This window comes from Leptosomus discolor, unplaced genomic scaffold (genome assembly GCF_034619465.1).
Source record: "Leptosomus discolor isolate bLepDis1 unplaced genomic scaffold, bLepDis1.hap2 HAP2_SCAFFOLD_29, whole genome shotgun sequence".
NCBI lineage: Eukaryota > Metazoa > Chordata > Aves > Leptosomiformes > Leptosomidae > Leptosomus > Leptosomus discolor.
In genome coordinates this window covers 528,123-554,626 of record NW_028237772.1, presented here as the reverse complement: position 1 = coordinate 554,626, position 26,504 = coordinate 528,123, and the positions used below count along the sequence as shown (strand labels likewise).

The window sequence follows — 26,504 nt, the reverse complement described above, 5'->3', positions numbered from 1 at the left end:
CCCCAGCACACACAGCAATAGTAAAGACGTTCAAGAGTGTCGGCCCAAGTGCTGGTCGCTGAGGGATTCCAACAGGGACTGGCTTCTAGGAGGGCTTGGGACCACTGGTGACATTCGGGCCTGATCAGCCAGCCAGCTTCCCACCCACCATAGCGTCCACTTCTTCAGCGCAGAGAGCACCGGTCTGGCTTGAAGGAGACTGTGGCAGAACATGTCGAAGGCCTTGCAAAAGGCCAAGCCCACAAAAAAAATGCCATTCTTTCTCCTCACCTTCTGTTTCAGCTCACCCTTTCTTGTCCTTCAAGTGCCTGGAAATGGCTGCAGCAGGACTTCCCCCATCGCCTCCCTGGAAGCTGAGGTAGGCTGAGACACCTGTAATTCTCCCAAGCCTCACCCCTGCATTTCTTGAAGAGGAGTTCGATGCCTGCCTTCTCCGTGGATCCCAGAACCTCTCTGATTGTTCTGGCCTGTTGAAGGCACAGTCCAGAAAGGCAGGGTGTTGCATAAAATCATTAGATCTAAAATGTTAGACCTGTATGCGTGTTTTGAAACCTGTAAGCATAGAAAACTCACCAGCTGGTTGCGGTTTAGAAACTAGAGAAACTTGAAACCTCTTATGCACCAGTAATGCTGTTGGAAAACCCCTTACCCCTCTTATTCTGGTTTGAATATCAAGAACTCTAATTAGTAGATATTAATAAGGATGACTAGTGATAATTTTAGGTAGATCAGTCTCCAAGAGAATAAATTATTAAATACAAAATAAAATCTGTATTGCTTATGCTGCTAGCACGCCTCTGTAAAATTCCAGACCCAAGGTATTCAGTAACCAATAATCTCTTAGTGGTAAGAAACAAGGACAGTGTGTTGTAGTCCAAGATGTCTGCAAGACAGGATTTAGGATGGTACTCGTTGTGTATAATCTTTGAATCGTGACCAAAGCAGGGACGAGCCAAGAGCCTGCGAGCCAAGGACATGTTCCCTGGCCAAGGACATGTTCCTTGACCAAACACGGTCCATTCGAGGAGTGGTCGAGACCTCCGACCCACGGTCCACCTACCCAAATTACACCCCCTACTCAAAAGAGAACAATAGAAGACTACGACAGAGGCTGCGCGCTAATTTGCATCAGAAGTGAGAAAAGAAGAACCAATCATCGAGAGGATGAAATTAAATCTGTATTGTATAAATGAACTATGTATCAATTTACTGTCAAATCTCTGTTGATTGCAATGTGCAGGCGGACATCTTGGGGAAGGATCCCATGTCCCCGGGGCGCATCGTTATTAAAGGACGTCTCTACTGATCTCACTGTGGGTAGAGGAGTTTTTCTTAACCACTGCAGATTTGCAACAAGACCCCCACAACCTAAGGCCCCTGCAAAGAGGCCCCATCTCAAGTGCTGCTGCTGCTGCTGCCCAGGGAGGAATAAAACTCTCGGCAGCGATGCTGAAGGCCTGGCACAAATTCCTGTTCCAGCCAGGCCTCGTCACATGAGGCACAGGCACTGCTGGTTGCTGGGATGGGCCTGACTTGGCCTGGAGAACAGACAAGCTGTGATCTCCCTTTCAGCTTCCTCCTCGGCCGCGGGGCGGTTCCTTACACAGTCATACTCTGAACTCTTACAGACGAGAAGACTCCAAGCCAGGACTACACACCGGCGTACATAGAATTCCTACCCTGAACACGCTCAGTGAAGCATTTTGTGCAAATTCTCGAGTTACAACCAGGGCAAGAAGGAAAAAAAAATAATCAGTTGTTGTAGACACTGACTTTCTCTGGAACACAAACTACCTTTCACGCCACAGAATTCCTCCTTAAACAAAGCAACAAAAGACACGGACAGAAAACACTGGTTTTCCTATCAAGAAAGCTGACCCTCTCATGACCTCCTCTCTGCTAAAAATGATTGAGATAGAATTGAGCATCACCTGGAGGAGGAAGATCGTGTCATCTCAGGTTTGTGAGCAAAATCTCCCTGTTCTTGCCCTTTCCTTCCTCTGTTACTTGCACTCGTTAACAATTGTATTTAGCAACCCAAGTAAAAACCCTCGAATCTCCCTGCCTCAGAGCTCTGAGTGGCAGCGCTGGTTGGAGCGACTCAGAAGCAGACTGTTGGTCTGGCTGTTTGTTTTCCTGTCTGGACAGATGGAAGAAGAAGACGAATGGGCAGAAGATCCCAATGTCCTGGCTGTGCTTCACTTGGAGGAGCTTTTGTCCATGGTTCACAACTGCGTACAAGTGAGAGTGCTGATGACTTCTGTGCCCCCAGACACGCCTTGTTGTGAAGGTGGTGGTTGTCATCCCCCTTCACGGCAGGAAGGTTTTGATGGGGGTTGGAGCCACAGTTTCAGTAAACCAGAAATCTGGTTTTAGAAGCCATTAACGGGTCAAAACCACTAGGGTTGTACAATGCAAAGTTCTGACAAGCTTTCATTCCCAGTTACAACTTGTCACAGATTTTTGAGGAGGTAACATTGGCAGATGAAGTGAGATTATTTTTGATTTCCTTCTGCCTGTCACGGGTTAGGGCAGGAAATAAAGGGCAGTGAGGCCACTGCCGTAACTTTGTGCTGCATCAAGTATTGCCTGCTTGCCCCTGAGGAGCATCGCAAACAGATTTTCTCATCTGCAGATCCAGCTGCAGAATCAGAGCCATAGGTTGCTGCGCTTGCATGTGCACCTCAGAAGGGTTTAACTCCTTTTCTCTGTTGATCTTTGCAGGAGGCCCAGGGCTGTGCAGAAGGACAGGAGACCCTCCAGAGCTACGTAGCTCGTGCGATGGAGAAAATGCCCGGGAAAACTCTGGCGCTGGCCGTAGTTGGAGCACAAAATTGTTTCAGGTTAAACTCTTTTCCCTCCAAATGTTTCTGTGTTGTCTCTGCCCTTGAAAAACACCATCAGCGCTTACATTAACTCCTTCTAGCAAAGACTGGAGCGTAAGAGGTGTGCCCACCCAGAACTGCTCCACGCTTTGTTGTATAGAAACAGAAGCAAAGGTCCATCCAGCCTGTCACCACAATGACCTGGGGAAGAGCGTGAGCTCCCAGCCTTGCTTTACTCTTCTTAGGTCTTTCCTATTTCCGTCAAAAACCAGACTGGGACAGGCAGCGGTGAATGGAAACCAAGAGGAGGGACAGCGAAAAGGGAGAAAAAGGAAAGCTGAGGACTCTGGCCCCGTGGTAACCAGAATGGACGTGGAAGAGGTGAGTCCTTTTCAAACTGATGACACGCAGCCACCAGCTCTCGTTGTCTGCCATTGCTTGAGCATTTGACCCAATCCCACACTTTTTGGACGGGGAGGATTCAGCCCCCGTTAGTCCGTGTGTCTGTGGACAGAGCTCTTTGGGCTCAGCTCCCCCCCTGCTCAGGGACGTCCCTGCTCTGCCACGGACCGACGTGTCTCGTTCACCTCCATCCTGACGTCCGTCTCGCTCAGCATCTCTCGCCCTTCGTGGCCCGCTGGCAAAGCATGTCAGCGCTGCCTTGGGCTGGCTGGCCTGCGTGGAACAAGCGCCTGCCACTGAGGAGCTGCAGCAGCTGAAATGGCACTCAACTGCTCTTAACTGGCAGGAGACAGGCTGCCCCATGATATTTCAGTACCTTAAATAAGCTGTTCCCCAAACGGGGAGAGCTTCGATGTTCTTGTCCTCGAGTAAGATGCTGTGACCCTTTCAACCAAGAGTGGAGTTGGATGTGAGAAGATCCACTGTTGCATCTGTTGTTTCCAATGATCTTTACAGGCCTTGCTCGATGTGCAGCTGAGGAAACAAATCCAAGTCAGGTTTTTTGAGACCTGGGGGGGTTCAGAGCATACGCCACCGTGTTCACAAAAGCTGTAGCTTAGCTGCTGCCATGGATAAGGAAGAACAGCAGCAGGTTGCACAGCAGTGGCTAAGCAAGCCCCCTTGTGCTGTCCCACACGATCGTAGCATTCCTGTCACAGCAGCTGCTGTATGTCACATCTCGGCCGTGAGAAGAGGTGAGATGTCATTAACAGTGACACGTAGAAGTGTTTCATTACTGTGGACAGTCAGAAAGTGAATTCTTGTTTACCACTTTGTATGTGTGTTGGCTTGTGTCAGGATTGCTCCCAAGTACAGGATCGTTTCTTTTTCAGTAGGAAATTTGATGTAAAGAAAATCGGGCCCAGTTTTTAGCATTTACTTTGATGCCAGTGGTGTCTGTAACAGCACAGAGTGAGAGGTGGCTCTCCTTCTCTGGCCGTGTGACAACAGGTGCAGGGATAGGATTTTCTTTGCAGCCTCATTGCCTCATTTTCTTTCCCATCCTTTGTTCTCCCCAGGCGAGAGCAAGAGAAGACGGGGCTCCCTTTCAGCTTAGAGAAGGAGTGGTGCAGAGGGGTGAAGGCGGCTCCTTCTCAAAAGGGTCTCTTGGAAGCTTGGAAGAGACAGATTCAACAATTTAACCGGGTCAGCCTCAAGACGGCTGAGGCTATTGTGTCCGTCTACCCTTCTCCTCAGCTTCTGTACCGGGTGAGGATGCCTCAGGAATACTGAGGACTGTGTGCAGGCAGCCAGCTAACGTAAGGAGGGGAAGAAATCATTTCATTGGTATTAAATTGGACACAACAGTTCTGTGCGAGCTGTTTAGTAAGGCAGTGAGGGAACTGGTGCCACGGCACCCATTGCTTTGGCCTTACAGAGCAGGCTACTGAGGGAGCAGTAGTGGTTCTGCGTCAGCCTGTGAGCTCCCAAATGAGATCTGGGGAGAGACGGGGTGAAAAAGGAGCGTCCGTTGTGAAAGGGTGGAGTGTTGACAGGCGCAGAGCTTGGATTATTTTTTTGAGCAACGGATGCAACTGGATGACACTGCTGTTCCTTTGTGTTGCTTTTAGGCCTATAGCAGATGCTCTTTGGAGCAGGAGAAGGAAAACATGCTGGCGAATATCCCCGTGTGCCGCGGCGACGGTGTGACAGCCAGCTCCCGGTGGATCGGCCCAGAGCTCTCCCGCCAAATCTATCTGCAGATGACTGCCCCCAGTCCTGGCCTCTCTTTGTATTTCACTGGCTAGCCCCAGGCAATGAGGATTTTATTGTTTGCCTGGTTCAAGTACTCAGTTTTCTGCCTAGCACAAGGACTTAGAGAACAAACAGTCATCGATCCTAGTTTAAAGACTTAAAACAGATTTAGAATTGATTGTAGCAGAAGGTTGGATGAAGTTGCTGAACGCGTGGAGTTTACACAAGAAAGACGGTCAACATCTTCCAGAAGAGCACGAGTTGGACATGGTTGAGAGTCGACAGTTCCTTTTATTTATTTTATCCAAAATAAATTATTTTGAATAATAACGATCTTTGCTTCTTAATATGCCATCTTGAATGAAGACAGGTACGTCATCTGTCGAAAGGAATACTTTCTACTGCAAGTAGTTATCTTCCCTCTCCACTGTGAAAACTCCTAATGCTAAAGCAACGCGGTGCTGCCCCCCAGCACCTGCCCTAGTGAGGTGGAAGAGCTTTGCCTCACCAAATAGACTCAGTGTTCCACTGTGGCAGATGGGAAGGAGTAAGACTAATTTTCAGATATCAATTTAGACTGCCCTGGTTCAGTCTCCAGACAGCTTGATTGATAGAGGGTCTTGAAATCTGATTATATGCATGGAATGATGAGATCTGAACAGTTTGCAGAAAAAAAGCTTTCTTTTCATTAGATTGGGGAACATGTTGTTAAGAGAGTGTCAGACAGTGAGGGAAAAAGAAAGAGGGTCGATTTGTGGATGGAAGGGCTGAAAAAAGGAATACCTAGAGAAGTAATGGACAGAAAACCCACTAGAATCTTAAAAATATTCCTATCCAATTGGATTAAAGAAAAGCCCAACATCCCCTCTGCACCCTCTTTCCCGATTCGCGCCTGTAAGACCGAGGAGAGAAAAAATGAGCAGCAGGCAAACGATCTCCTCCTCCCCCTGTCAGTGAGCTGGGGGGAGGAGGGTGGCAATATTGAAGGAGGCTCACTGAAAATGAAAAGGGCGGTTTGGTGATTACTTGTGCAATTGGGCAAAATGCTCCCTCACCAGTCCCTGCAGAGAGGGTGCTAAAGCTGCCCGGCGAGACAGCAAGTTTGATCCCAGACTCCCTTTCTGCCTGCGAGATAACACCACCAGCAAAAATACTACTGTACGAGTGCACCAATGGGCGTGGCAGCATCGACATGAAACCCTCACACTGTTTAAAACATTTTGGTCTAGTACTAATCAAAGTAAGTGGGGATGTAACTGTGTGTGGAGAAATGAATCGGGGGTGTGGAAATGTAAATATTGTGATCGATATGGAGACGAAACCATTTTAGGAGGAGCACTAGGACTGGGAAACACATTGTATTCTGAGCAACCCATAGACTCTGCAATGTGGGAAGGCCCCTTCGCCAATGGGACCTGGGCTTTGCAAGGGCATTACTGGATATGCGGACGGCAGCCTATCGAAGATTGCCACCAAACTGGTCTGGTATATGCTATGTGGGATCCTTTAGGCCCCTATTCTTCCTGTTAGCCTCTGATGAGGGAAACCAGCTAGGAATTAGGGTGTACGATGAGTTGAGACGTGAGAACAGGAGTATTGATACCAGTCTGACCCGAAACAGTGGTCAAAAGTGGAGAAAGGATGAGCGGCCCACTGAGAGAATCAGACGACATTATGGCCCAGCTAGTTGGAACCCCAACGAACTGATAGCGGGAGCCAGAGAACCGATCTATAATCTTAACCGCATAACCCGCTTACAGGCAATATTAGAAATCCTAACCAATCGGAGAGCTGATGCTTTGGACTCGTTAGCTGACCAATGTACCCACATGAGAAATGCCATTTTTCACCTTTGCATGGTTTTGCATTCTCTGTTAGCCGAGGAAGGAGGAGTGTGGAAGGATATCTTCGAAATAAGGGACATGTGAACAATCCAGCCTTTCCAGAGAATCCGAGCTGGGACGTACCGGAACTGCTGAAAGTATAAACAACTTCCAGTGCAGGGGGCATGAACATCTTACAGGTGCAGGAGAAGAGACAGCCGCCATTCATGACGCCGTTGTAATTTCTTGAAGAAGATGGGTGTGAAAATTTGTGACCGTGACTTGAACATGACTCGCAAAGTGGCCAATCAGGTTGGACTATGGGCCGTTAGTTGCGATGAAGCCAATCAGTATTTATTGGGTGTGGTCGAGGGTTATAAATGGCACTGGAAACACGGAAATAAAGGTTCACTTGTTAGATCACATTGATCGTGTCAGTGTCCTCACGCAGCTCCTGCACAGGGGGGTGTGTGTGTGGCAAGGTTTTGGTAGGGAGGGGACAGGGGAACCCCGGCGTCACCCCTGGGGTCACCCTAAACCCCCCCTTCCCCCTCCCCCCCCTAAAAAAAAGAAAAAACAAAACGAACCTCACGTAGGAAAAAAAAATATTGAAGTGCAATAAGGAATCCCTGCTTAATAACACTGAGTTGTTGTTGAGTTTTCTCAGATTCAGTTGACATCCCAGAGGCGACAATCTCTGTCCGACTGCAGGAGCCGCTGAGGACAGGGACTCCCTAGGCGCGCCCCGGGACCTTTCCTCGGAGGGACTCCCTGACTCATCTGGCTCGCTGCAGGGGTGGACAAGGACCATCTACGGAAAAAGGTATTCCTTCTGGTCTGCTTCTGTAATTTGCTCAGTGCTCGCACTGTGTGCTGATCAGCATTGATGTCGACGTGTATTTTCACCACTCGCACTGATATTTAACTACCTGAATTGGAACTCGTCTGACATAGGTATGATATTGGATCTTAGTCTCCTCAATGCTATAGTTGCTATTGTAGTAATCAGAGTTGCAAGTGTCCTCTTGGGTCTTTTGTGTGAATGGTGTAAAGGAGCTCCTCGTGTGATAGTGTAAAAACTGGTTATCAGTGTTTGAATGCGTGAGTGAGTGAGACGCAGTGTTCTTGTTATCGTTATATGGATGATATTTTCTTAGCCATACCTTGTTTGCCGCTTTTAGATGAAATAGAAAAGGACACGCGGGACAGTCGCTTCAGGGAAACGGCAAGAAGAGCGCGAGACGGTGCACAAAGACACAAAATCCTTCTGACAGCCCATGGAATACCCCAGTGTTCGTAATCAAAAACAAATCAGGAAAATGGCGACTGCTACATGACCTACAACAAATTAATGCTGTCATAGCTACAATGGGAGCTCTACAACCGGGCCTACCCTCACCTGTCATGATCCCTGTGAATTGGGGAAATATTGTAGTGGATTTAAAACTTTTTTTTTTTTTTTTACTATCCCACTAGCCACCCAAGACAACGAAAATTTTGCATTTTCTGTGCCTTCTTGAAATCCTGTGGAACCTTCAAAAAGGTATCAATGGAAGGTTTTACCAAAGGCACGAAAAATTCACCAACAATTTGTCAATGGTTTGTAGCACAAACTTTGTCATCTGTGTGGGAAAAATTCCCAACTAGTTATTGTTACAATTACATGGATGACATCCTGTTAGCATCAAACAGCAAGGAGCAGTTGAGAGAAATGGAGAATTGGACCAGAAACTCGTTACAACAATATGGGTTAGTTCTTGCCCCTGAAAAAGACAAAAGATAGAACCCTGGAAATATTTGGGAACGACAATTACAAGTAAACAGGTTGTGCCACAGCCTGTGAAACTCAACCTTAAGGTTAAAACACTTAATGATGTACAGAAACTGATGGGATCTTTGAATTGGATCAGGCCCTATCTTGGGCTGACAAATTCGCACTTGCAACCATTATTGGAATTATTAAAAATTCTACTGATCCAGCAGAACCCAGAATATTAGATGAGGAAGCACTAGGTGGAATTCATAAGGTGGAACAATCTAGACATGAGAAATTTGTCTCTCGAATAGACTTGGCTCGATTGGTACAATTCTTTGTACTAATTGACACAACTGTACCATTTGGTGCTTTGGTGCAGTGGAATCCTGAGTGGGATGACCCGTTACATATTTTAGAATGGATGTTTTTATCATTCCGGCCACAAAAAACTTCTCCTGGATTGTTTGAACTCACTGCTGATGTGATCATAAAAGCCAGAAAGCCATGTCTAGAACTAACAGGGCGTGATCCAGCTACTATTGTTTTCCCTGTTCCAAACTGGTATTTTGAATGGTGTCTGGCAAATATTTATGAGCTACAAGCGGCCATGGCGAGTTTTCAAGGGCAAATATCGTACCATCTACCATCGCACCCGCTACTGAAATTTGCTCGAGAAATACCATTTGGTCAGAAAAACTTCAGCCAGCCAGAACCTGTAAAAGGCCCCACTGTCTTTACAGATGGTTCAGGAAAATCAGGTAAAGCAGCAGCAGTATGGTATGAAAACAACAACTGGAACAACACAGTAGTATATCAAAAAGGTCCTCCACAAGTAGTAGAGCTGCGTGCCATGGCTGTTGGTTTTCTATTTTTACTTCTCCTGTAAATATTGTCACTGACCCAGCATATGTAGCCAATGGGGTTAATCCATTGGATAAAGTGGTCTTGACTATGTCAGACAATCAAATCTTATTTGAGGTGCTTTGGAACTCTGGAAGAGCGTTCAACAATGAAAAGAACCTTCTTTTGTTATGCATGTTCGTACTCATACCACTTTACCCGGATTTTGTGCAGAAGGTAATTCAAGAGTGATGCTCTTGTTTCTGCTATGGCTCTAACTACTGTTCCTAACACGAAGCAACAAGCTCTATTATCACATCAATTTTTTCATCAAGGTTTTCGAGCTTTATGACGGCAGTTTGGTTTGTCCCGTACTGAGGCTCCTTCTGTTGTAGCTGCCTGCCCTAATTGCCAGGGAACTCACACCCCGGTGTGTTTTGGTAGTAATCCCAGAGCTATGCAGTCCTTGCAGATTTGGCAAGCTGATGTTACTCATATTAATGAGTTTGGCCGCCAGAAGTACGTTCATGTTTCTATTGATACTTCTTCTCGCGCTTTGGTAGCAACAGCACATAACGGAGAAACCGGAAAAGATGTGATTCGACATTTACAGAGGGCTCTTTCTATGCTTGGGGTGCCACGCCAAATTAAAAGGGACAATGGCCCAGCATATGCTTCACGGAAAGCTCAAACATTGTTTAGTTTATGGAGTGTTACTCATGTTACAGGCATTCCCCATTCCCCAACAGGACAAGCCGTCGTTGAGCGTGCACATGGCACGTTGAAGCGGCAGCTTCAAAAAACAAAAAGGGGGAATGATTGGGGAACCGCCTCAGGCATGTTTAGATAAAGCATTTTATGTTCTTAACTTCCTTCATTATGGGGACAGTTCTCTACATCCTCTTTGTCTACATTTTTCTTCTCCTTTTTCAAAACAGGGTTTGCAAAAGGGTGTCAAAGTGCAGATTAAAGATTTAGTTACTGGCCAGTGGAGTGGACCGTGTGAGCTGATCACCTGGGGCAGGGGTTATGCTTGCGTCTCTACAGATGCCGGCCCTCGCTGGGTTCCTGCTGGGTGTGTTCGGCCTGTGCTGGAACCTGCATCAGGGTGAAGAATGGGTAGTTCCACAACCCAAGCAGAACGTCCGGGTAACTTTAGCAAACGTCATGTATCAAGAAACTTTGTGCCTTTCTACTGCGAACCCTGAAAATCCATTCTCCACGTGTTTGCTTGGGTTGCCATTAGACATCTGACCATTCAGAACTTATTTTCAAGAGCATACAGCAGCTAGAAGAAGAGATGAAGCGTTTGACAGAGGATGATGGCTTAGATTGACTGAAAAGGAGGTTGAAAGGGTGGGGGCTGTCTGGGTAGTTAATATCTCTGATTGAAACGGTGAGGGCAGTCATCTTGGTAATTGTGACCGTGCTTTGGATGTTGCCTTGTCTTGTCAGTCTTCTGCAAAGGGCCCTGCAGAAGACTGTTCATGCAACATTTCTTGCACAAAAACAAAAAAGGGGAATTGTCGGGGATAGCCTGACTGAGGAAGATGCAATTGGCCTCGACAGCATCCCAGTATACCCGTGAGAAGATGAAAGAAGTGGATGAAGAATGTTGTAAACAGGGTTGAGGGGGTGATAAGAGACTGAGCAAGAAGAGACTAAACAAGTGAATACCACAGAGCAGAAATTTGGCAAGAGAATGAAGTGGGAAATAGAGTAGGAGCTCCAGCCAGTCAGTGTGTGAATAGAGGTGAATGGAGAGAGGTACTGAGCGAATCATTTTAGCAGCCTTAGTGCATGAACGGGTGGACAGATAAGAAAGGTTATAAAAGGGTATGTTTTTTCTGCTGCGCCATCTCGACCATCTTGGCTTTTGTAACTTAATAAAGGCTGCCTTTTTTTACCTATATTTTTGTTGGTGTCGGTCCCTACCGCGACAATACACAAACTCACGTGCGCGCACACACACACACACACACTACACGGCTGTGCCGTGCTTTGGTTACGCACACAGACCCCGCCGTGCATGTTGGTGACCAGCTCTGCTGAGGACTACTCACAGGGACCCTTCCTCACGCGGAGAGGCCGGCTGTCTCTTGTCTGCCGCTGGGGGCAGCTCGCAACCGGATCCCCTTCGTGTCCTTCTCCAGCCACTTTTCCTTTTGCCCATCTCTTCAGCTTCAGCCTGAGCTGGATGCAGCTGACGGCATCCCCAGGGCAGGAACAGACAACCGAGCCCCTGGCACGGCCTCTGGCAGAGGGAAAGAACCCTGACTGTCACAGCCAGCCCAGGCCGGAGCCCCTCCTGCTGCAGCAGCTCCTGCAGACCCCGCTCCTTGCCCGCACTGCTGCTGAAGGCCTCTGGGTTAACAGAGCCCTGGGCCTGCCCGAGGCCCCGCTCGACACTGCCAGGACAGGCTGTGGGGCAGCCTGGGGCTGCGGGACAGGCCTGAGGGGAGGGGCTGGGGACGGGGCAGCTGCAGGGGGTGAAAATGGCTGAGGCGGTTCAGGGGGGCTCTGGGAGTCAGGGTGCCCAGTGCCTCTGATGGGGGGTCTGTCTCCTTTTGCTTCCACTGCCCAGCTCTCGGGTCACCCTGGGGCTGCCCCAGCCGGCCCGGCTCAGGCTTGCAGCTCCCACCCACCACCCCCGGGCAGCCAGCAGGCAGGAGATACCCTCTCGCCCGCCCAAGGGCCTGGCTCACCTCAGGGGCAGCCCCATTCCTCACCTCAGCTGGGCCACGGCTGGAGCAGAGCCTGCTATCCTGGCACCTACAGGGCTGCCCGGCAGCCCCTGCCCGAGGACTACAGCTCCCAGCATGCCCCGGGGCTCCTTCCTGCTGCCTGCCCCTGCAGGGACACTTCCCCCGGCCCCGCCCCGCCCCCGCGGGCCCCATGGCCCCTCCCCGGGGCACAGGCCAGAGCAGGGCGGGAAACAGCCCCCAGAGCCTGAGGGCCAGCGGGAGGGGGGAGTGTGGGGCAGGGCGGCAGAGAGGGACCCAGCAGCGATGGCCTCTGGGGTGGGGGAGCAGGGGGAGCACGAGGGGCCCGGGCAGGCAGAGAGGAGGCTAAAGAAGATGGGGACGAGGAGCCAGAGTGAGGAAGAGGAAGAGAAGCAGCACAAGAGGCTGCAGGGCAGAAAGGGAACAGCTGGAAACCAGGGAGCCAGAGCCTGAGAGAAAGGGAGAAAGACCCAAAATACCGGCTGTGGGCACTGCTGACATTGCTTGAGCACTGCCCAGGAACTGCACGGCCAGGAGCCTCAAAATAAGGGCGGCCTGTGAAAGCCCTGCCCCGGGCCCGGTCCTGCATCCCGATGGTGGTGGTGAATGTCGCACGGCAGGGTGGCCAGGGCCGGGGGGAGAAAACCCGTTGTGGGGTGGAATTGCCCAGCTGCTTTTTGTTTGCTGGTTGCTTTCGTGTTTTTTAAAAAATAGCATTTCAGCTCTGAATACAACCAGCAAGTAGAAAGGAAACAGGCGTACCAGGCTGGGCACATTTAAAGCCCAAATCTGTTCAACAGCCGCGCAAGCCACGACTGCCTCCCCCTGCAAACGCTCCACCGCCCGCCTGCAGGGATAGGCAGCCGCCCTTTTTCTTGAGCCTTCTGCAGGTTCGGCACCACCCAGTACACTCATGCAAGGACGGACTCTGCCTACCAACCAATATGGATTCAAGCAAAAGCAGTTTATTAAACGTTCGGCTGTCTCTTCTATTCTGTTTTATTTCCGGACACGTGATCGCGCATTCTGCCAAAAGGACATGTACGCCTTGTCTTGTAGTTGACACTTCCTCAGGACTGGCTTATCTTGCAGCTGCAGCTCTTCTTGCTCCTGTCTGCTCTCTCACGGGTAGACTAGAATCATCTCAAGGTCCAAGTCATCCTGTCCAAAGACCTCAGTCCAGCTGAGATCCCCCACAATGGACAAAGAGTCAGATATGGTGCCTAACAGGTTACAGGCATGGCCACGCAAACACAAGTCCTTTGTTAAAGTTGGCTTGTTCCTGAAAACGCATGTTCAGGGAAAGTTGAGAATCAGACGCTTTGGTGTTCTGAAATCAGCCTCAACCGTATAAATACATGCCCAGGCGAGCTGGGAAAGTTAGATCCAGACAGGCTGAAGTCCCAGGAAATTGTCACATCTTTTCCCAGGACTCTTACCTTCACAGGTTGGTGCTTGATTGTTGTGGTGGGTTGACCCTGGCCAAAATGCCAAGTGCCCACCCAAGCCGCTCTATCACTCCCCCTCCTTAACTGGACAGGAGAGAGGAGAGAAAAAAAATAACAACTGGCTTGTGGGGTTGAGATAAGGACAGGGAGATCACTCAGCATTTACCGTCACGGGAAACAGACTCAACTGAAAGGAAATGTGATTTATTACCAATTAACTCAGAGAGGAGTAATGAGAAATAAAACCAAATTTTAATACACCTTCCCTGCACCCCTCCCTTCTTTCCCGGGCTTAACGTGGATCCCAATTTTCCTCCCTCCTCCCCCCCAGCGGCACAGGGGGAAAACAGGGAATGGGGTTCCTTCATGAACTGCTCCAGCGTGGGTCTCCTCCATGGGGTGCAGACCTTCAGGAAACGACTGCTCCAGCGTGAGCCCACCTCACGGGGTCAACATCAGCAAAACTGCTCCAGCGTGGCCTTCTCTCTCCCCATGGGCCACAGGTCCTGCCAGGAGCCTGCTTCAGTGCAGGCTTTCCACGGATTCACAGCTTCCTTCAGGGATCCACCTACTCCAGCGTGGGGGCCCTCCCCAGAGTGTAGACAGTCATCTGCTCCACCGCCCATGGGCTGCAGGGAGACAGCCTGCCTCACCGTGGTCTTCACCACAGGCCGCAGGGGGATCGCTGCTCCGGCGCCTGCAGCATCTCCTGCCCCTCCTTCTTCACTGACCTGGGTGTCTGCAGGATGTTTCTGTCCCATATTCTCACTCCTCTCACTCGCTGCAATTACTGCTGCGCAACAACTTTTTCACTCTCTTAAACACGTTATCACAGAGGCGAAAAACGGTGTCGAGGATGGGCTCGGCCTTGGCCAGCGGCGGGTCCGTCTTAAAGCTGGCTCGCATTGGCTATATCTGACATAGGGGAGACTTCTAGCGGCTTCATACAGAAGCCACCCCTGTAACCCCCCCGCTACCAAAACCTTGCCACGCAGACCCGTTACACTTGTATTTCTCATTCAGGCCAGGGCGATGATCGGCAAAGGAAAACACTAAGAGCAATGAGAGAAAGAGATGCGCTTCAGAAGCTGAGACACTGTAGAGATGAGACGTAGCCGGGGCTAGCAAATTCAAGGCAATTCTTAGATCACTTAACCAGAATCATCCCCGACCAGGGGAAAGTCGATGAGGCAATAATGGGAGCAACACAAACCATTGGGCATTGGTGGAATTACAGGAACCATCAAAGCAGAATTTGGCTTAAGCTGTTTGAACACCCATCTATGTTGAGCCTGTACCCGCTTGCTCTACCCCCCCAACAAACCCTCACTGGCCAGGGAGCAGAATTGGGAAAAAGGAGAGCAGACCCGTGGGTAGAAGCGCAACAGATTGAAAGAAAACCCTACCAATAGCAACAGAGACATACTCAGCCAGATGAATATCCAGTGGTCACAATCGACCATAGAGCAGTCGTCGGGAGAAACCGGAGGAGCAGCAGGAGAAGGAACCGCAGAAGGAACCTCAGCAGGAGCCCCCTCTCCTGTCCTCAGCCAACCTACCCCCTTGAACATGACCATGACATTATGGCATGGGCTACAGCCGTATCTAACTCAGGTCAGCTGCCCCGGCTGACTGGAGCCTGCCTAGCGTGGCTGGCCTGTGATTTTATCCCAGACACACCAGGACAACAGAGCACTGCCAGGGCAAGCGATCACACAGGGCACAGCGCAGTCTGCAGTCAAATTCGCAGTCTTGTCTCCTATCAGTTTCTTTTAGAACTATTTTATTTTAAACTATTAAACAGTTTATTTTATTCAGAAAGAGAGATCTTGCAACTCTCCTTCTTGACAAGCTTTGCTGACAGCTAGGCAGTAAACAACACCACAGATCGAGTCGATGATGGCCTCGGGTCAGCAGCAGAGGTCAGTCAGCAGAGGTGCCCTCACCCCAGGAGGCTTCGGTGGGCTGAAGCACGTCCTGATGCACCAGCTGGCTGTCACCCTAAAGAGAATTCTCTGTTAGCTGAATGAAACTACTGCAGCTGGAATTGTTATGCACCCCATTCCTAACACCAGCCCCTCCTCCTGCTGCGAGGCTTGCCCTAGCACCAGCCTTGCAGGTCCTAAGGCCTAAGGAACCCAGTGGGTCATGGGCAAGCACTGGCCACTGCCACCTTACAGGGACACGGGGAGCGACCACCACATGCCTCCCCGGGACATGGGCATGCACCAGGCACTTCAAGGGAGCACGGGCACCCTGCCAGGCTGTGGGCCCCTCTTCCTGGGACCAGGGCACCCATGGGGCACCTCACAGCTACGGATGCCTCTTCTCTCCTGCCTCCCATCCCACCACGCATGGACAGCGGCGCTGGCTTGCACCGCTGCCTTTCCTGTGGCCACCATGTCGGACGCCTGCTCTGGCTGCAGTTGCAAGGGAAGATCGAGAACACTCTCCTCTCTTATATTTCTGGTTTACCTTCTTCTGAGACTGTTGGTGCTGGAGCTTTTTCAGGCGGCGGTAACGCCTCAGGGACCTGACCAGCAAGGCGGTGTTTGCCCTCAGACAGCAGTCTATGTCGCCAGGGTCAAAGACGCCCTTCCCGCAGCAGGCTGTCTCCTCAGAAGGTGAAACCGGCTGTCCGCTTTCCTGGAAATGACAGGAGCAGGGGCACAATGAAGCTTTGGGGACCAAGAATTGCTCTGCTGGGCTTGGCTTCCTCTGAAAGAACCGCAGCCTTGCAGGACTGCTTCGTTGGGCTGAGGAAACCTGCAGCAAGCCCCGTGTCGTGCTGGGGGCTCCTGCAGGGTTTCAGCCCTGAGGCTTGGCATGTCCTTGGAGAAGAGGTGGAGGACCTCTCGGGGCCTGCTGAGGCTTTCTTACACGCACTGCGTTTTGTTTTTCCATTGCAAGCCTTCTTGATCAAGGCTGCTGGTGTTCCCTGCTCCTCACAAGCCCAGTCCCTTCCTGTGGGACTGATCTCCACGGCTCACCTGGCTCTGGGGTCCGGTCAATTTTCTCCACACGCCAAGCCAGGTCCAAATCATGTAGAGCAGCTCCACAGCTTGCCAGGTCTTCCAAAAGATCCTGCTGGTTTCTGCGTGGGCAAGGCAGTCCCAGAGCTGGCCCCAAAGGTAAGGCAGGGTGGAAGCTGACTGCACCAACGAGGGCGGCTGCTTCAGGCCTTCAGGACTCCCACCCATCCTGAACCTGACGCAGTGCTGGGGGCTCCGAAGGCCCATGCTGCTGGGCCATTCGGCCGTCCAGCTCTCCGCTTCACTGGGCACTTGCTTCAGGTCTTCCTTAAGCACACCCGTCCTGACCCCGACCCGGCCTGGCAGGAAGGGAAGGCCAACGCCACCCAGGAGTAGAAAAACCACGGCGAGAGCCCTGGTCGGGCAGGGAACCGGGCCGGCCATGATCCTGCTCTCTCCCGCAGAAAAGAGCAGCCACGTAGGAGCTGGCTGAGCAGACTGCGGGCAGCGACCCCCTGAACCGAGTGGCTGCCCCACACGTCTGAGTTTGCAAGGCTTGCCGAGGTGACAACCCCAGGCCGATGTCACGCCTAGCGCTGTGACATCACCGAGCCTTTTCCTGCCCGCCCGCCCAGCAGGCTTTCCCCGCCCACCCAGAACACTGAGGCCCAGCAGGGGAGGGCCGAGGTAGGGTGGATTTTGAAGCCTGCTGCTCCCACCGGTGTGCCCACCAGTGGACACCGAGCACAGCAGGGGTGCAGGACTGAGCCCCCCGTCTTTTGGGCTGTGCCCGGAACGGGGCAGCCGGAAGGAACTACACACAGCGCTCCATCCGAGCTGCGTTCAGCGCTGTGCCCCAGCTGGGCAGCCGTGACAAGGATCTGCTCACAATTCCCTAGGGGCACGTGGCAGTCCACGTTAAGAGGAAAGCCAAAACTCCACTCTTGGTTTGATAGCATCTCAACCATTCCGATTTAGGAGCGCGATTAGTCTAGAACGCTTCCGGCAGGGACATGACTGACGGGGTCCTGGGCATGCACCGCCCCCTGCCACCTCACTGCCACAGGGGCACGCCAGACATCAACCCACCACCGCTGGAAATAAAAACGACCTATTCCCAATTTTTAACACCATGGACAAAGAGTCAGATACGGTACCTAACAGGTTACAGGCATGGCCACTCGAACACAACTCCTTTGTTAAAGTCGGCTTGTTCCTGAAAACGCGTGTTCAGGGAAAGATGAGAATCAGACGCTTTGGTGTTCTGAAATCAGTCTCAACCGTATAAATACACGCCCAGGCGAGCCGGGAAAGTTAGATCCAGACAGGCTGAAGTCCCAGGAAATTGTCACATCTTTTCCCAGGACTCTTACCTTCACAGGTTGGTGCTTTATTGTTGTGGTGGGTTGACCCTGGCCAAAATGCCAAGTGCTCACCTGTCTTGGTTTGAAAGACAGGTGTCTGCGGAGGAAGGCAGGAGCCTCCCTTGAAATGGAAAGTGCAACCCCCTTCCCTCCAAATTATTATAATTTTGAAATTAACGAGCCTTCAGGCAAAGATATGGGGAATAGGAATAACAGTTCTTTACTTATATATATATATATATAACACAAGGCAGGGAAAGAAAAAAACACAACCCACTGGTTTACACTGACAGTGTCAGAAATACAACCTGACACCCTGTTAGGGTGGCAGTAGCAGCCTGATAAGATGCTGGCTGCAGTCCTCCTGAAGCGATGGCTGTAGTTCTGTGGACGCAGCAATCAGGTAAAAGAGTCTGGTCTTCCTCCGAAGGTCCAGTGATAGGTAGGTAGCTCTTGTTCTCTGGAACTCCAGTTGGGGGGGAAAGCTCCTCTGGGAATCCAGTGGAAGAAGGCTGCTAGGATATTCGAAATCTCAGTTTTACTTTGGCAAGGACTGCTTGGCTTCTTCCCCCCGGGCGGAGCATCTCACAATGGGATGGGGAGTCCTGAGGCAGTTCCTTGATGGGCCATGAACAGGAGATAGTCCAGGAGCAGTTATCCATGGGTCAGGTGACAAGGCATTGTTGTGCCCATTGACAGAAGATAGTCGAGAGGGGGGAGGCAGGGAGCACCGCCCCACCTGGTCTCAACAGCTCCTGAAGATGGTAATAGAATCCTTTTTTTTTCCTTTTGGCACATTTTACACTGTATCCTAGGACACCACCCAAGCCGCTCTATCACTCCCCCTCCTTAACTGGACAGGAGAGAGGAGAGAAAAAAAATAACAACAGGCTTATGGGGTTGAGATAAGGACAGGGAGATCACTCAGCATTTACCGTCACGGGCAAAACAAACTCGGCTGAAGGGAAATGTAATTTATTACCAATTAACTCAGAGAGGAGTAATGAGAAATAAAATCAAATCTTAAAACACCTTCCCCCCACCCCTCCCTTCTTTCCCGGGCTTAACTTTGATCCCGATTTTCCTCCCTCCTCCCCCCAGCCGCACAGGGGGGAAAACAGGGAATGGGGGTTGGGGTCAGTTCATCACCCTGTTGTTTTCTGCCGTCTCTTCCTCCTCCGGGGGAGGACTCCTCACACGCTTCCCCTGCTCCAATGTGGGGTCCCCCTCAAGGGAGAAAGTCCTCCGTGGCTTCTCCAACGTGAGTCTTCCCACGGGTTTGATTCTCCGTGAACTGCTCCAGCGTGGGTTTCCTCCATGGTGTGCAGTCCTTCAGGAACAGACTGCTCCAGCGTGAGCCCCCCTCACGGGGTCACCAGCAGCAAACCTGCTCCAGCGTGGCCTTCTCTCTCCCCACGGGCCACAGGTCCTGCCAGGAGCCTGCTCCAGTGCAGGCTTCCCACGGAGTCACAGCTTCCTTCAGGGATCCACCTACTCCAGCGTGAGGGCCCTCCACGGGGTGTAGGCAGTCATCTGCTCCACCGCCCATGGGCTGCAGGGGGACAGCCTGCCTCACCGTGGTCTTCACCACAGGCCGCAGGGGGATCGCTGCTCCGGCACCTGGTACATCTCCTGCCCCTCCTTCTTCACTGACCTGGGTGTCTGCAGGATGTTTCTCTCCCATATTCTCACTCCTCTCCCTCGCTGCAATTACTGCTGCGCAATCACTTTTTCACTCTCTTAAATACGTTATCACAGAGGCGAAAAACGCTTTGGCTGATGGGCTCGGCCTTGGCCAGCGGCGGGTCCATCTTAAAGCCGGCTGGCATTGGCTATATCTGACATAGGGAAGACTTCTAGCGGCTTCATACAGAAGCCACCCCTGTAACCCCCCCGCTACCAAAACCTTGCCACGCAGACCCGTTACAGCTTGGTATCCACAGCTGCGTTTTCAGTCTCCAAAGCCTCAGTGTCAGGCTCCAAAGCCTCATTTCTAACTTCAGAGGTTAACGCTTTCAAGGTGCAAGGACTCATTTGCAGGGCCCTCAGTGTCATTTTGAAGCCCCAAAGTCTCCTTTGGAAGCTCCAAAGCCTCCTATCTAGAGCCCAAAGCACACGATGGTGACCACAGCCTCATTCTTACTTTCCAGTTTGAGTTTGTTAATTTGAACCCTGGGAGGGTCCAAAGCCCTCTTTCAGGGCTCAAAGCCTGAGTTTGCGGTCCCAAACCCTCCGTTTTAAGGTCCATAATGTCAGGTTTAAAGGAGGGTTTGGGCCCTGAAAAGGAGAGTGTGGGCACTGAAATTGGGATTTGCACCCTAAAAAGAGGGTTTGGGCCCTAAAATGAGGGTTTGGACCCTGAAGTGTGGATTTGGACCCTAAAAAGAAGGGTTTGGTTTCTAAAAAATAGGGTTTGGGCATTGAAATGGGGATTTGGACCCTAAAGATGAGGGTTTGGGCCCTAAAAAGAAGCATTTGTCCCCTGAAATGGAGATCTGGACCCTAAAAAGTAGGGTTTGGGCACTGAAAAGGGGATTTGGACCCTAAAAAGGAGCGTTTGGACCCTAGAAAGAAGGGTTTGGAGCAGGAATTGGGGGTTTGGACCTAAGAAAAGGACTACTTGGCCCCTAAAAAGGAGGGCTTGGGCCCTGAACTGAGCATTTACACCCTAAAAAGGAGGCTTTGGGCCCTAAAAAGGATGGTTTGGGGCACAAAAGAGCAGATTTGGGCCCTGATTTAGGCATTTGGACAGTTACATGTCATTCCAATCAGGGCTGTACTGTTTTACTATAAACTTGAGATTTTGAGTAACGCCTACTGGGTCACTGCGATACTTTTGGGCAGCATCTTTCCATTGCTTCAGATCGTTACAAGAGAATGGTATTTTGACTCTTCCTGTTTCTCCATCCGGTCCAACTGCGTCCCAGAGAGGAGCTGGGAAAACTTTCGGTTGTCTGCCTTCCTCGGGTTCGGGGAAGGTATCGGGCTATCTGGTGGGGAGGAGGGAGGATGTGGAGGGGTACGGACCCTTTCTAAGTCCTCATCTCGCCCTTGTGGCTGCTGAGGGGGCCTAAAGAGTTCACTCAGATCTTGTTCTGACCCGGAGTTAGTTTGACTTTTCTCTGTACACCTTTGGCCAATGCGACAAGCCAAGCAGCATCTTTTTAGTTTCTTTTTGTTCTTCTTTTTGTTTTCTGTTTGAATGCGAGGACCATGGGGTCTCGTGGGGGTACTAATCCGCACTCCCTTTGCCACTCAGGATTGTCCTGGAGAACAAAGAACATATCAGCATATGTTACTTCATCCCATTTCCCTTCTCTCCTCAGAAACAACAGTAACTGTAAGAGCGTGTTGTAGTCTAACGTGCCGCCTTCCTTAGGCCCTTTTGCCCCATCTTCCAGCTTATAAAGCGGCCACCATTGATTGCAATACTTCATTAACTTTCTCTTATTTTCTGTGCCCCCTTGTCCTGCTCTATCTTTCCAATGCGTCAGAACACATCCTAAAGGGGATTTTTCATAAGGTTTACTCTTTTCTCCCCCCATCTTTTGGTTTTCAAACCTGAACCCTTCCTTATCTTTTTCCTTCTCCGCACAACTCTACTTTCCACGTACCAACTTTACTACTTATCAATATCCACGTATTACACGGACGTATCAAGGATGGGCACGGCACTCCTTATTCAAGGCAATAATTACATGGCAATTCTTGTTGTTTGGTTTTGGGGTTTCTAAATTAATCTGGCGAACGCCACCCCAGAATCTCAGAGCTGTGTCCCCCCTCCAGCATCGTGTCCAGCCTCAATCGTGTGGCTGTGGTGCTGCTTGTTTTTTCCAAAACACAGCCAATTAAGTTTTTTGGTTTCTTTTTTTTTGCAACAACTATCTTTTTAGGTACTGCCAAATTTAGAGTCAATTTTATTTAAAAAACCAAACCAACCCAAAAGCTGGCTGACCACTGCTCTGAGGTGAGCTCAGAAATGAGTTCTCCTAAAGCCTGTGTGCAGCGAGGCAGGAACATCCCTGGCTCACCACGAACCCCTTCGGTGCCAGCCTGGCTGGGATTGCATTTTTGGGGTGCAGCAGCTCCGCAGGCTGATGGGAGCTCACCTGTCCCGCTGCCAGCACGGGTCTGCTCTGGGGTTCCCCTCAGGGTTTCTCACCCTCCTGCTCACCCAAGAAGGCCCACCAGCTTTGTCCCATCCCTGCCCCCGGCCATGTGTCCTTGCATGCCTGCCTGGGGGAGCCAGGGCTGTCCCCACGTGCATGGCCACACATCCCCGCACTGCTTCCAGGGGGTTTCTTGCCTGGTACCTCTTCACTTGTGACAGGTGACAACTCGTGCTAGGTCTCAGCACGCAGTGGGGCTTTCTCTCACAGAATGGGTGGCAGAAAGGGGCTGGGGAAAAGCAGCCCCAAGCCGTGGGGGTGGCATAAAGGGAAGGAAGGGATGTGTCCCCTCAAGGTTGGGGGTAGAGAAGGGGTTATGGTACTTTGCTCTGGAGGTGGGAAGCATCAGCTGCCCCTGAACTGGGCGGCAGTGGGGTCGGTCGGTGCCTCCATTTTCCTACCAATGGCAGCGTTGGAAGAGGGACAAGGGGGTGACAAAGGGGATTTCTCCACCTGGAGATAAGGAAACGAGCTCAGTGATGCTCATCCCTTGGGATAGGCGACAGCAAACTTGCGGGCTTGGGGTGGGATTTGCTTCTGGCATTAAGCCGTGTCCTGCCGCCACCCTTCCCACTGAGGTCACACCTCCTTCAGCAGCAGCATCAACCTCCTGATCCCCAGACTCTCTTTGGGGCCACCAGCTCCCCTGGCAGGGGCCGTCGGGGCTCGTAGAGGCCAGGGGGTGTCAGGGGGAGCACGGCAACATGGGGCCAGCACAGACCCTGGGAGGGGGTTGGACAGGGGGTGGTTTCAGCTCCTCCGCTGACAGGTGGCTGCAGGACCAGGGATGCTGCTGACCCTTCCTTGATGATGGGAAGATCCCAACCCAGGGCCACCCCATTCAGGCCACGCAGGCGCTTGGCTGCCCATCGCCCTTTATTGCCGCTCGCTGGAGCCACTCGCTCGCCTGCTCGGTGGTGGGGGTGGTGGGTGTTCGGCCAGGGACCCCCAGTCCCACCGGGCTGCTGGGGCGCTGGATCCATCCAGCTGGGGCCGGAGGAGCTTCGACGCCTGGGAGAGGTGGCTATGGGACGAGGCTGGCCTGTGCTCCAGCGAGGCGGTGGTGCCCGGGGGCGAGGGGCAGGGGTTAGCCCCCTGCAGCCCACGGGGCAGGCACCGGCTGCGGGCAGCTCTGCCAGCCCAGGACGGGGCAGGCACCTGCCCGGCCAGAGACACCGAGAAATGGGGTCCTGGCCCCCACCCTGAAGCAGACACCGGCCAGGAACAAGCCCCCCATGGCCCCCCCCACCTCACTCCACCTCCAACGTGGGGACTGCTTGCCCCATCCTCCAGTCCTCCCCCTCCATCCTGCCCCTCCCCATCCTACCCCAGACCCTCATCCCACCCTTCCCAGCTGCAGGTACAGTCCCCTGATCACCCCCACCCACCAGGAGACAGCAGGGTGCCCTGTTCCCGCCCCTGGTGCCCTGAGAGGGCCATAACCGTCTGGCTGAGTGAGGACCCAGCGCTCTGGGGCTGTGAGAGCAGGAGGCCAGTGTCCTGGATGTCCCACTGCCTTGAGGACAGTGTGGGCTTGTCCCTCAGGAAGCCTGGCAGGAGAGACCAGAGGGAGCTGGGGTAGGGGGAGCCAGGGGCAACAGGGGTGGGGGAAAACCTGGCACCCCATAGGTGCCTTGCCCGCCTGGCTGTTCCCTTCACACCCAGCGGATCCCTGGCCGTACCACCTTACCCACGAGCACAGGCAGCTGCCCGTCCCTCCGGCCCCTGGAGATGCGGCCATCCTGACCCAACAGCTCCATCTCAGTGTACTGGGAAGAGAGAGCAGACTGGCTGAAACACAGGACCGAATTCAGCATCCCCACGCAACCCTCCCACACCCAGCTCTCCCCGGGGGAACCTGAGGCACGGATTCCCTCCAGACGCTCAGCATCACCCTCCCAGCCTCGGTCGCTCCCACCCTATCCCTACCTTTGTCGTCCCTACCTTGAGGGACAGCACGATTGGGCACTGGAGCGGCCGTGGGGTGCTGGGCTGGTTGCGAGGGCCCCTCCGCAGCTGTTCACGGACGGTGTGCCGGCCCCCGCAGGACCGCGGCACGCTGGGGTACCTGCACTCGGCTGCCCGCTCCCTGTGGGATGGGGCACGGGGATGCTCAGCACCCAGCACTGTGGCACCCTGTGCTTCACCCTGCTACACCGAGGAGGGGGCCAGGGGGCTGCTCCCCAGTGAGGTCCCTCCCGGCTCCCCCCACAACCGCGCTGGAGCTGCTCTTTCCCCACAGCCCCGGTGAGCAGGTCATGGCCAGGGCAGGTCCCTGCACCCCACGCCCAGGACACCAGGAGGCAGGAGTTGGGCTGTCCCAGCTGCAGCTCCTAATTTCAGTGACCTGTTTCACAGGAGGCACCTGACTCCCCCTTGAGCCTGAGGTCAGGCTGAGACCAGACACAACTCGTGACATGCGGCTTCAGCACCATTGAGACAGAGACCTGGGCTAGAGGGGGCAGCGCAGAGCGGGCTGTAAACCCCCACAGACCTGGGGCAAGCACAGCTCCGCAGCACATCTCTGCTCCCCTGGCCAGGCCTCCATGAACCCCTCCGCCCCCACCCAAGGAAGAGCTCTCCCTTCCCGGGGCAGGGGGCCCCTGCACCCCACGGGCCAGGAATGGGTCCCTGCGTCCCCTACCTGTACCTGTGCTGCTGTGTTTGCTCCCGCTCAAGGACGGTGTGGGGGCGCCCGGCATGGCAGGGGGGCAACGGCAGCATGTATGGGAGGGCCACGACACGCCTGGGGAGGGCAGGAGCCGCAGGTGGGTGACAGGGGACAAATGACCCACCCCAGCTCGGGGCAATGCCCCAAAACCCACGGGCTTGTACCCCCCAGCATTCCCCCTGCCTGCTGCCCCCCGAGGAGGTGTCCCCGTCCCCCTGCTGATGGGCAGTGCTGCAGAAGGGCTGGGCAGGGTCAGACCCCCCCAGGCAGCCACCCCCCCATGCCTGGCACAGCAGGGCACCGCCAGCACCCATCTCCTCCCCATCCCACCCATGCAGCCCCCCGCAGTGCACCCGTGCTTGGTGCTACTCACTGGCCAGGCACCAGCATGCTGAGGGACCCGTCGCAGGACAAGCAGCAGAAATGAGCCCTGGGGGAGGAGAAAAGGGCAGGGTGAGCTCCTGGGGGGGACACAGACTGGCCCACACGCAGGCAGGTGGCTTGCAGGCAGCAGCAAGGTGCTGGTCACTTCACTGTAGCGAGTTACAGCGTTTGCTGGGGGGAACCGTGGGGTTTTGAGCCTCGTTTATCCCCCACCATCCCAGTAAGGTCCCAGCCTGCTAGCTGGTTACAAAATAAAGGGGGTACGATGGGGGAGAGTGTGGGAGCTGAGTGAGGACACTGACACGATCAACGTGATCTAACAAGTGAACCTTTATTTCCGTGTTTCCAGTGCCATTTATAACCCTCGACCACACCCAATAAATACTGATTGGCTTCATCACAACTAACGGCCCATAGTCCAACCTGATTGGTCACTTTGCGAGTCATGTTCAAGTCACGGTCACAAATGTTCACACCCATCTTCTTCGAGAAATTACAACGGCGTCATGAATGGCGGCTGTCTCTTCTCCTGCACCTCTAAGATGTTCATGCCCCCTGCACCGGAAGCTGTTTGTACTTTCAGCAGTTCCGGTACGTCCCAGCTCGGATTCTCTGGAAAGGCTGGATTGTTCACATGTCCCTTACTTGGTAAATATCCTTCCACAGGAGAGTGGTTGTTTTGGGCTCCCACCTAGGAGAAACCTCCACCTCGTATTAGGCACTGGAGAATCCGCAGAGGGGAGCGCCCAAAAACCATCACTGTCATGGGAACTACTCCCAAGGACACCCGCAGCATCCCAGTTCCATGGGAACTGGGGGTGCTGGGAAAGACAAAATGGGGGGTATCCCGTACCTCTTGCTGGGGTGGGGTGCTCCCAGCCTGGGAGCAACTGCCAGGCCTGAGGGATGCAGGATTCCCACGGTTTTTTAGGACGAGCTTCGTCACAACTGCCCCAAGGACTGGGACACGCTCGCCTTGGCCCCTCTGGCACCTCCAAGACCTGGCAGGGGCCTGTGGCTGCTCAGGGCAGGCGAGGAAGCGAGATGAAGGGCGCAGGCGCCCAGTCCTGCCATCCGAACCAGCCCTCACCTCGCTTTCATTGCTTCGTCAGCGCTAATTACCCCCCTGCGCCTTGCCAGGAGGGCAGGTCACAACCCCGCTCCGCAGCGCTGCGCATCGCACCGCTGCCCGGGGGGGACAAGCCACTGTTCCCTGCCCTTACTCCAGGAAGCCTTTGCACCCACACCCCGGTTTCCATTCAGGAGGGCTCCGTCTTGCAGGTGCCCCCTCCTAGGCAGGAACCTGCTCCTGGTGGGAGGAGAAGGCACAGCTGCTTCGCCAGCATCCCCACGGTTCGCTGGCTACACTGGG

General features: G+C 52.9%; 1 pseudogene; it reads left to right on the top strand.

Moving 5' to 3' along the window:
- Positions 1-26,504, top strand: part of LOC147412843 (structure-specific endonuclease subunit EME1-like) — a 150,612-nt pseudogene that overhangs the window by 103,148 nt on the left and 20,960 nt on the right.